General features: G+C 34.0%; 1 protein-coding gene and 1 pseudogene across 5 annotated transcripts in view; both read left to right on the top strand.

The window, feature by feature from the left end:
• Positions 1–12,311, top strand: part of GRIA4 (glutamate ionotropic receptor AMPA type subunit 4) — a 520,825-nt gene that overhangs the window by 108,804 nt on the left and 399,710 nt on the right. The gene's annotated exons all lie outside the window — the stretch shown is intronic.
• Positions 767–2,081, top strand: LOC116757638 (annotated as a pseudogene).

Genomic DNA, 12,311 nt, shown 5'->3' with positions numbered 1-12,311 from the left:
ATGGTATAGAAAATAATAATAAAGTTAATAATAAAGTTCATATGGAAAAACAAACATACAAGAAGAGGCAGGAAAACACTGAAAAAAGAAAATCTATGAAAGGATATTAGCCCTGCCAGATAAAAAGCTATAAAGATATACTTCAAAGTAGCTGCAATTAAAATAGTGTGGTACTGGCACATGAATAGATAAAGAGAACAGAGGAACAGAATGTAAAACCCAGAAGTAGATTCAAATACATAAGGAAGCTTATTATATGATCAAGGTAATCTGTGGGGCATCAATGAGGTAAAGTTGGACTTTTTAATTAATGGTTGTAGAACAACTGGGTGGGCCATTTAGAAAAAAAATAAAATTTGATAAATATCACACACCATATACCAAAATAAACTCCAAATTGATCAGGAATGCAATATAAAAAATGAAAACAGAACTAGTAGAACACTGGTATGAATTTCTCTTTATCCTCACAATAAGAAAATACTTTCTATTTCACAAACTCTAGAGGAAATGAAAGAAAACATTGATAAATTTGACTACGTGAAAGTGAAAGTTTAAAAAAAGAAGCTAAGACAATAACATAAGCAATATCACAGACAATTTATTAACTGCGAGAAAACATTTGCAATGTGTAACACAAGAGCCAATATCCCTAATACATAAAGAACTCTTAAAACTGAAGAAAAAGGAATCAAAAACCCAATGGCAAAATAAGAAAAAAACTTAAGCAGCCATTCACAGAGACAGAAAAAGCATATTTGTTAAAAATATTGCCAATGATACAAATGAAAAGACCGTAGACCCACCACCACTGCTGTCCTACTGATATACTCTATTACCAAAGATGGCTTAGAGATTAGCAAAGGTGTTTAGCCGGTGGAAATCAGAAGAGGTGTAATGTTAACTATAGGTGCTGTAATTGCTGAACTTAGGACACAGTCTAAACTTGTACCAACCCTTTAAGAAATTGCTGATTGCTAAGATTTCTGCAAACAAAGAAATTAGCAATATAATTTCCAATGCAATGAAAAAGATTGGAATAAATGGTGTAGACATGTTAAAGGATAGAAAACCCCCGAATAATGAACTAGAAATTATTAAGTTGAAGTTTATATTTCTTCATATTTTGTATACATCAAAAGATCAGAAATGTGTATTTCAGGATGCCTGTATTCTATTGAGTGAAAATAAAGTGTCTAGTCTATTATACTGGCCCTTGAAATTACCAATGTTCATTGTAGCCCTTGATAATAATTGCTGAAGATGTTGATGGAGAGGCTCTAAATACACTCCTTTTGAATAGGCTAAAAGTTGGTCTTCAGATTGTAGCAGTCAAAGCTCCAGGTGTTTGTGACAATAGAAAAAAACCTGTTTAAAAACATGGCTATTGTTACTGGTGGTTCAGTGTTCAGAGAAGAGAGATTGACCCTAAATCATGATGATGATGATTTTCAGACTCATGACTTAGGAAAAGTTGGAGAGGTCATTATGACCAAAGATGAAGTTCTGCTCTTAAAAGGAAAAAGTTAGCAGTCTCAAATTGAAAAACATATTCAAGGAATCAATGAGCAGTCAGATATCATAATTAAAGAATGTGAAAAGGAAAAACTGAGTGGACTCTAGCAAAATTTTCAGTAGAATAGCTGTGCTGAAGGTTATTTAAACAAGTTATGCTGCAGTGAATGAAAAAATATTTACAGATGGCCTTGATGTTCCATGAGTTGCTGTTAAACAAAGCATTGTTCTGGGAGGGTGTTGTGTTCTGCTTTGCTACATTTCAGCCTTAGACTCACTAATTACAGCTAATGAAGATTTTTAAAAATGATACAGAAATTATTAAAAGAACACTCAAAATTCTTGTACTGATCATTGTTAAGAATGTAGATGTTGAAAGATTATTGATAATTGAGAAAATTATGCTAAATTCCTCAGAAGTTGGTTATGATGCTATGCTTGGAGCTTTTGTGAATATGGTGCAGAAGGGAATTACTGATCCAACTAAGGTTGTAAGAACTTCTTTATTGGATGCTAAAGAAGAGAATGATCCTGGAAATCAGTGGAATGGGTGGTATAGGGGGTGATAAGTTCTAATTCCTAGAACAGTGCTTCACCATTACTAATGAACTATGACAGGATGCTTGAGACAATGTTTCTCACCAATAATTTCAGAGAAGTCAGTTGAAGAAAATGAAGAAAAGGCTGTCTGATATTTAGGAAACTCACTATAATCCTCAATTACTAGTTTCAGTTGACAATATATAGTGATTTTCATTGTCCATGCTTATAGATCATTTATTTTGTATTTTTAAATAAAAAGTCATTTGTACAATCATGAAAAAAAGGATATGTGAAAGAGTACCTATAGTATGCGATCCTTTATGTAAGAAAAAAGGGCAATGAAAAAAACACATTTATCCACTAATCTCTTCAAAAGAAATATCAGAAAGACAAATCAGAAAATAATATAATGTGGGTAGGAATGGAAATGAAAGAATGTAAAAGGGATGATACTTCTTTAAGTATACTTTTCTGTGTAGCACTGTCTTATAGGATGTACCCTCAAACAAAAATATATGACAAAACCAGGATGTAGGGGGAGCCCAAAATGGAATACAAAAAATAATAATACTACAAAAATACCTAACTATGTTACAAATGAATGGCATAACCATACTTGAAGGAGATAGAGGAAAAAATAATTCACTTAGTAATTTGCGGAAACAATATTTTGATTGTATACCATACACAAATATATACTACTGTCAGCTTAAAAAATATTCACAACCTAAAAGTTGAGAGTTTTGTTCTATTTGGTGGGAATTTTTAGGACTTCAACCCTGGGAGGCAGCATCTCAAGTAACCCTGAGAGAACTGCTTCAAGGAGGCAAGGAGGGAAACCAGGTTATATATTATAAAAGTTTTGCAACAAAGGGCAGGTAGTCTGGATGTCAAAAAATTATTGTTAATTAAAGAAAACTAGATATCTCAAGTTAAGTAATTTAGCGCTTTCCTATGTATGGGAAAATGCAAGAGTCTGGACTCACTGAAATCATTCCTCATGATATGTATCTCAGCTACCTGGGACCACTATACTGTATTTTCATATCCTGAGTTTCCTCAGGGCTCACCAGCTCACCGTTGGCAGTGGCTGCAATCGCTGATGACTGTCACATCCTTTGTTTACTGATATGGCAGTCAGTATTCCATTTATCAGCCACATTATTAAGCAAACATCAGTTTATTTATTTGAAGATCATAAATATCAATATAATGAATCATTGCTAAAGCAGACAGATTATTGTCAAAGTATACACAATACACCTCTGACCTGTGTAACTCAAATTTATTCACCTAATTTGGTTCAAAACAACATTCTAAAAATAAAATTATGAAGAGAAGAAAAATTATTCCTTCATGTGTTACAACATACTTGTGTTTTAGTCTGTCCAAACTTTTTCTCATTATATAGAACTTGATTTATATGGATTTCATCTATACATTCCCTTTGGGGAAAAAAACTGAAAATGAATAAAATAGCAGCCACTCTTTGAAAATATCAATAAAATACACTTCTTTAACTCGGAACACTATTTCTATGAGAGCGACTTTAAGAAGATATTACAGGGATGGCGATATAGGAAAGAGAGGTTATTTCATGAAATGAATATTGATTAAGCATGTTCCATACATTATAGGCAATTTTGTTGATATAATCTTTTTAAGATGAGGCATCAATCCTTAAGGATTTGGAACTATATAGTCCTTGAGGCTTAATTCTATTCTGGCTCAGCAATTTACTAAAGCTGTACTATTGGACAAGTTTAAAACCTCTCTAAACTGCTGTTTCACCCTCGTAAAATGGGGATACCACAACACTTATTTTGAAAACTTGTGAGAATTAAATGTAAGATATTCTGAAAATAATTGGCTGGAAATAAATGTCAGTGTTTCTTTCCTTTACCCTTTATGACAGCATTTTTTGAGAAGATTCAGCTTTAAAATACATGGATGTTATAGGTTATAAATCATTATATATGTAAATTATTGCTATTATGAATAATTAGAAAAATGGCTTCAATTTACACTTATTTATCAAGAAAGCCAATCTCACCAAATGAATACACATATTGGTCGGTTCATCTCTGTGGCCAACATCTCATATTAGGACACTGGAAAGTATTGGTGGATTTTTTCCCCTATAATAAAGAACTGGTGTATCTAATTCATGTTAAATTGTCCAAGAGATTTATATGTAGAATATCTAGATAGAAAAAGTAAAATCTTCAGATAATGAAGATAAACTAAAGGGAACTGTAAAGGTCTATAGGCATATTCCTATTCATGCTATGTCAACCATTTAATTCACTAAATTTTTTATCTTATTTGGAATGAGAAAATATCATAGAAATGGAAATGCGAACTTCCTCCTATAGACATAAAGATTTCAAAGTCAATTCATATTTGCTTCTCAATAAAAAGATTATTTCAACACTTCAAACAATCCTATTTTTGTGCATAATTTAAAAATCACATTACTTGTACCCTTTACCATACTTAGTGAATCTTTTTCATGTAGTTTTGTTGTTGTTGTTTTGTTTTTTTAAACACTGAAAAAGCTTTGAGTGAATTACCTATGAATAAATCATTGCAGTCCAGATTTAAAAGTACATTTGACCTCAGGCCATTCCTCATAACTAGTGAATGCTCAAAAAATATGAAAACAGTGTTTAAAAGAGGCACTGGAGAAATGATTTCATAAACAGAAACCATATATTAAATTTAAATACAATTTAGAAAGGTAAATATTGCTCAATATTTTTTTGTATATGATGAGATGTTTAATTTCATGATGGAGATATAAAAATAGTGTTTATCATTAGAAATCTAAGCAAAACTCTTCTACTAAGTAACAGGTTACCATTGCAACATAGTACAGAAAAACATTCTGAATACATTTAATTGTGTACCTATGGACACATACTCAAAGGAAATTTATAAAATGAAATTATTTGTTAAAATGATAAGATTATGGGAAATTTCTAATTTTTCTCTAATGCTTTAATAGCTTAAACCCATGCTTAATTTACAAAAACACCATCGTGAATTATATATTCCAATTTCAACTGCAAGTGTTTTTTCTTTCCTGAATGATCTGTGGGAACACAAGCTTTCAGTAAACTTTCAACTACCTGTTTCTCTATCTTGTATGAGAAGCTTTTAAAATTGGGTTTGTTGTTAAATTACTCAGGGAAAATAGTTCAGGAATTATTAATTAATATATGCTAATTAAGAACATAAAATATTTTAAAGATGCACAAACAGAAACCAGAATGGAAACTTAAAGTAGCTCGTGACCATTAAAGTAACAAAAGGACAATTTAACAATTATTAGCAACTGACCCAGAGGACCAGTAGTAGGTACAGCTGTCAGTAAAACAATTAACTTGTGCAGTGGCAGGCTTTGGAACTTGTATGGTACTTAGTGAGCACAGCTATGCTAAGCTAATTTCCTTTGTTATAATGATAATATAGAAACCACTAAACTTAGAAAGGCCTTTAGACAAAGTCTACATGATTTAGGTTTTACAAAATATTTTTGAGCTTCTTTTATGTGAGAATTGTAGAAATTATATCTCAACTTCCAAATTCAAATTTACAGAAACATTATTTAGAGGCTATATTTGATAAACTAAAATTAAATATTTTTTGCTTTTTTAGGAATTCATTATCTCAATCTTATTTTTGTAATTTTTAAACTAAGAGTTACAAAAATTAGTTGTGAAATACTTTAAATTCTAAAAAACAAGAGAAACCAAATCAACATATAATTGAGACAAAGTTATTGGTGCAACTTTTATATATAAGATATTGTGCTGGAGAATATGCGTCACAAAATTAGACTGTGTTCAATTTCTTAACATTTTAATGATCTGATACCACTTCTACATAACCTTGTTGACATTTCCCTATAATAAATGATGGACAAGTCCCCATAGTAAAATAATGATATGTCACAAATTAACAATGGCCTCAATCAACAGTTGAGCCTGGCACCTAAATACTATTAGACCTAAGACTAGTATAATCTATTATAAAATAACATCAGTTGTCTTTCAAAATGTAATTGGTTCATATTTAGTAAACCCATCTTAATAGATGTATTTCCAAATAATTATTTTATTCAGATTCACCAGGAATCTGTATTGCTCAAACTAGACATGCCAATGCAGATAGTTATTCAACTGCAATGATAACATCTGCTTTAGAATGTAATACAGTTATACTGCACAGAATGACTCTGTGATCTTAAGCAAGTTGGAACAGACCCAGAAATCTGTGTGTGTGTGTGCATGTTTGTGTATATTCTGACTGTTTCATCAGGTGTCTTGGAAAGCCTTCTATTAATAAACAGTCTAGATTAGGTTTCCTAATGTCCACAAAATGATAGCAGTCAAAACATATGCTTTTCTGATCTCAAATGCAATGGATTCACCATCAACCAACAACTCAGAACTTGCTGTCATCGAGGTCAGACCTGATGACAATCACAATTGATAGCTGTTCAATTTTTTTTTTTTTTTTTTAATCTGGCATACAGATATTATATCTTATGGAGAATTACTAAACAGTGTGTTGTCAAATAAGTATAAGACTGATCTTTGGATTGAGGCGGGAAAACATCAATTACTTGTTTACTATGTTTCACTTTGGCACCCTGCAGGGCTGCCAACCATGACAATCAAAAGATGCTATAACTTACAATACTATTGCATCTATTCATTACATTTGTTGCAGGCATGTTGTTGAGCGCATTTTCTATTATATATCACTGTCTTCCCTATATGAAGTTCCATGTTTGAAACATATTTTAGAATTTAACACTAGAGAAACCTTTCTTTCCATCCATGATCTGGCATGTTTTGTACCCACTGGTAGTAAGAATATGGAACTTATTCTGATTTGATGGCCAAGAAGCCTACAGGCAGATGTTTCACTCTAATTAATAGTCAATAGATTAGTATAAGAAATCTGGTCAGGAAGATACCATTTACATCAAGATAAAAGTAATAGGAAGGCTGCACAGAAGATAGTGAATTTGAGCCAGGTCTGAGAATATGGAATATAGTTGGATATTAAACAGGCATAAAGGCCTCAATGTAGCTCTGTTCTGGCTAGAATATGATAGGTTGCTATAACAAAAAGACCCAAACATTTCAAGATGAAGACAAGAGAAGTCGTAACTCAATAGTGGGTTTTCAAGTTAACGGGAGAAGGGCTTTCCTCTATTTGGTGTTTGGGGACCTGGGATCCTTTCATTTTGTGGTGTTGACATCCTATAAAGCCATCCCTGTCATCTGCCGTCAGCTAGGAGGAAAAAGTACAAAGTACACATAAGAGGTGAAATGTATCAAGCTTAAAAATGGCTCATCATATCATTTCTACTTGATTTCCATTGGGAAAGACTTGCTCAGCCACCAGTAACGGCAAGCAAGACCCAGAGATGTAGTGTAACTGAGTGCCAGGAAGAAGAAGTGAATAGATGCTAGTGGACTCTGCCACAAATATTAAAAATAATAAATTACATTTAAAATATAAATAGTTAGGTGTAGTAACAAGCATAATTTTTTCTTAGACAATGTCTATAATTTCTCTGTAAATTTCTTATCCATTACAACTATTTCTTTTTCCATATGCAAAAATTTTAGCTATATTCTCAAAGGTTTTGGTTCTATAAGAAATCCTAGATTGATAGGACACCAGCCTATACTATAGCACATTTTATAGCTCTAATTAAATGTAGATTTCATTGAGAGCATAGAAGGAAGAACAGACTTCCATTTACATAAAGAAGTAAAATAATTTTCTTACTTCTACAGTACAATTTGATAATATATACATTTCAAATGATTTTCAGAGGTTTTATTTATCACTGGACTCTCAACTACCTTAACTTTAATAATTTTTTTAACATCTTTATTGGGGTATAATTGCTTTACAATGGTGTGTTAGTTTCTGCTCTATTACAAAGTGAATCAGCTATATGTATACATATATCAGTATATCTCCTCCCTCTTGTTACTCCGTCCCACCCTCCCTATCCCACCCCTCTAGGTAGTCACAAAGCACCGAGCTGATCTCCCTGTGATATGTGGCTGCTTCCCACTAGCTATCTATTTTACATTTGGCAGGGTATATATGTCCATGCCACTCTTTCACTTCATCCCAGCTTACTCTTCACCCTCCCCATGTCCACAAATCCATTCTCTACATCTGCGTCTTTATTCCTGTCCTGCCCCTAGGTTCTTCAGAAACATTTTTTTTAATTCCATATATATGTGTTAGCATATGGTATTTGTTTTTCTCTTTCTGACTTACTTCACTCTGCATGATAGTCTCTAGATTCATCCACTGCACTACAAATAACTCAATTTCATTTCTTTTTATGGCTGAGTAATAGTCAATTGTATACATGCGCCACATCTTATTTATCCATTCACCTGTCAATGGACACTTAGGTTGCTTCCATGTCCTGGCTATTGTAAATAGAGCTGCAATGAACATTGTGGTACATGACTCTTTTTGAAATATGGTTTCCTCAGGGTATATGCCCAGTAGTGGGATTGCTGGGTCATATGGTAGTTCTATTTTTAGTTTTTTAAGGAACCTCCATACTGTTCTCATTAGTGGCTGTATCAATTTACATTCCCACCAACAGTGCAAGAGGGTTCCCTTTTCTCAACATGCTCTCTAACATTTATTTTTTGATGATGGCCTTTCTGGCTGGTGTGAGGGGATACCTCGTTGCAGTTTAGATTTGCATTTCTCTAATGATTAGTGATATTCAACATCCTTTCATGTGTTTGTTGGCAATCTGTATATCTTCTTTGGAGAAATGTTTATTTAGGTGTTCTGCCCATTTTTGGATTGGGTTGTTTGTTTTTTTGATATTGAGCTGCATGAGCTGCTTGTAAATTTTGGAGGCTAATCCTTTGTCAGTTGCTTCATTTGCAAATATTTTCTCCCATTCTGAGGTTGTCTGTTCGTCTTGTATATGGTTTCCTTTGCTGTGCAAAAGCTTTTAAGTTACATTAGGTCCCATTTGTTTATTTTTGTTTTTATTTCCATTTGTGTAAGAGGTGGGTCAAAAGGATCTTGCTGTGATTTATATCATAGAGTGTTCTGCCTATGTTTTCCTCTAGGAATTTTTTAGTGTGTAGCCTTATATTTAGGTCTTTAATCGATTTTGACTTTATTTTTGTATATGGTGTTAAGGAGTGTTCTAATTTCATTCTTTTACATGTAGCTGTCCAGTTTTCCCAGCACCACTTATTGAAGAGGCTATCTTTCCTCCATTGTATATTCTTGCCTCCTTTATCAAAGATAAGGTGACCATACCTACATGGGTTTATCTCTTGGCTTTCTATCCTGTTCCATTAATCTATATTTCTGTTTCTGTGCCATTACCATACTGTCTTGATTACTGTAGTTTTGTAGTATAGTCTGAAGTCTAGGAGCATGATTCTTCCAGCTCTTTTCTTCTTTCTCAAGATTGCTTTGGCTATTCGGGGTCTATTGTGTTTCCATACAAATTGTGAAATTTCATGTTCTAGTTCTATGAAAAATGCCATTGGTAGTTTGATAGGGATTGCACTGAATCTGTAGATTGCTTGGGTAGTATAGTCATATTCACTATGTTGATTCTTCCAATCCAAGAACATGGTATATCTCTCCATCTGTTTGTATCATCTTTAATTTCTGTCATCAGTGTCTTATAATTTTCTGCATACAGGTCTCTTGCCTCCTTAGGTAGGTTTATTCTTAGGTATTTTATTCTTTCTGTTGCAATGGTAAATGAGAGTGTCTCCTTAATTTCTATTTCAGATTTTTCATCATTAGTGTATAGGAATGCCATATATTTCTGTGCATTAATTTTGTATCCTGATACTTTACCAAATTCATTGATTAGCTCTACTAGTTTTCTGGTAGCATCTTTAGGATTTTCTATGTATAGTACCATGTCATCTGCAAACAGTGACAGCTTTACTTCTTTTCTGATTTGGATTCCTTTTATTTCTTTATCTCCTCTAATTTCTGTGGCTAAAACTTCCAAAACTATGTTGAATAACAGTGGTGAGAGTGGACAACTTTGTCTTGTTCCTGATCTTAGAGGAAACTGTTTCAGTTTTTCACCACTGAGAATCATGTTGGCTGTGGGTTTGTCATATATGGCCTGTATTATGTTGAGGTAAGTTCCCTCTATGCGTACTTTCTGGAGGGTTTTTATCATAAATGGGTGTTGAATTCTGTCAAAAGCTTTTTCTGCATCTACTGAGATGATCGTATGGTTTTTCTCCTTCAATTTGTTAATATGATTTATCACATTGTTTGATTTGTGTATATTGAAGAATCCTTGCATTGCTGGGATAAATCCCACTTGATCATGGTGTATGATCCTTTTAATGTGCTATTGGATTCTGTTTGCTAGTATTTGTTGAGGATTTTTATTTCTATGCTCTTCAGTGATATTTGCCTGTAGTTTTCTTTCTTTGTGACTTTTTTGTCTGGTTTTGGCATCAGGGTGATGGTGGCCTCATAGAATGAGTTTGGGAGTGTTCCTCCCTCTGATATATTTTGGAAGAGTTTGAGAAGGATAGCTGTTGACTCTTCCTAAATATTTGATAGAATTCGCCTGTGAAGCCATCTGTTCCTGGGCTTTTATTTGTTGGAAGATTTTTATTCAGTCTCAATTTCAGTGCTTGTGATTGGTCTGTTTATATTTTTTATTTCTTTCTGGTTTAGTCTCAGAAGGTTGTGCTTTTCAAAGAATTTGTCAATTTCTTCCAGGTTGTCCAATTTATTGGAATATAGTTGCTTGTAGTAATCTCTCATGATCCTTTGTATTTCTGCAGTGTCAATTGTTACTCCTCCTTTTTCATTTCTAATTCTATTGATTTGAGTCTTCTCCCTTTTTTTCCTGATGAGTCTGGCTAATGTGCATGTGTATCTCTTAGCCAAGATGTATTCTAGCAAAGAGGCCTATGGATAGTTGACATCATTTACTATGGGGTGACACCCCCTCCTTTTTCGACCTCCAAGGAATATTTCTGCACATGTGTAATCAGGGATGTCTCCTTGACTTTGAGAATGAGGAATATGTGGTCCTTTATCTCTTATCTGAGCAGGACCCAGCTTCCTCCATCATTCTGCTTTTATGGAGTTTCTGCCCACAGGGGACAAAATTCAGCTGTTGGCCTGGTGCCCACATATCTCCTACCTCAAATTTCCCCTGAGAGACATGGAACACAAGAAATCTTTTTTGGGAGGATGAAGGGCAAAGGTCTGTCTTCCGTAGCTTCTTCAGGCTGGCAAGGGGCTTATTGACCTTACCTAGTTGGGTCACAGAGCTCTCGCTCGGTCTCTTTAAGGGGCCCAGGGTGACTTCTGTTGTTATTCCAGCAGGATCTGTTTCAAGGAGTGGCTGGAATCTCTGCCTAACTGTCTTCTTGTCTGGGAAACTGTTGTGCCCTTAGAAAGAACAAGCTAGACAGGTAGATTAAGAAGGCACGGGTCAAAAATCAGTAAAAGAATTATTGTAAGCAGGGGCCAAGCAGGAGTAAGAACCAGGTTACATGTGATAGCAATTTTGATCCTGGTCCAGATAGAGTCAGTGCTTGGGTTACACTGAACAAAGGAATGGAGCCATTTGGGATGGTCATATACATTTTTGATGTACTCTTCTATTAGCTCAGTATGATTGATATAGGTGTAACAGACCCAGTTAGATGTAGTTGGACAAGTTGGACTTTAGTAGACAAAATAGATCTTATTTCTTTTCAGGAGAATGAGGCTGAAACCCAGTCTGGACCTGGCACTTTGGAGAGACTTGTAGCCAGGTAGCCAGTTGTCTAGTTTTATCTAAGCAGGTTTTAACTTTTAATGTGGTTATTAACATATAGATAGCAAGTGCTATTGGTCATTATACATGTCCCTTCGTTTTGTTAATGTATGAGCTGAAGCAATTTCATTGTGTAAAAAACATAATAGTTCCAAGAGGATACCTTTAAAAAGTAAGGTTTTAGTCACCAGCCACCAACTGACATTGTTTTGAGAGTGGCTGGTGGCATCCCAAGTCTGACATAGCTCAGAAAACTCAAGTTCTTAGCAATACAAGGACTTGTCTGAAATCACACCCATAGTGTCCCTAGTTATTTCCTTGGATGTCTAAACCATAGCTACTCCATTTTGACTTTTAGTTGTAATTTTCTCCTTAATAGTCAAAGCAGATGTCACCATCAATGATGTTAGAGTTT

This window comes from Phocoena sinus, chromosome 8, assembly GCF_008692025.1.
Source record: "Phocoena sinus isolate mPhoSin1 chromosome 8, mPhoSin1.pri, whole genome shotgun sequence".
Taxonomy (NCBI): domain Eukaryota; kingdom Metazoa; phylum Chordata; class Mammalia; order Artiodactyla; family Phocoenidae; genus Phocoena; species Phocoena sinus.
This window is presented reverse-complemented; position numbering and strand designations above follow the sequence as displayed.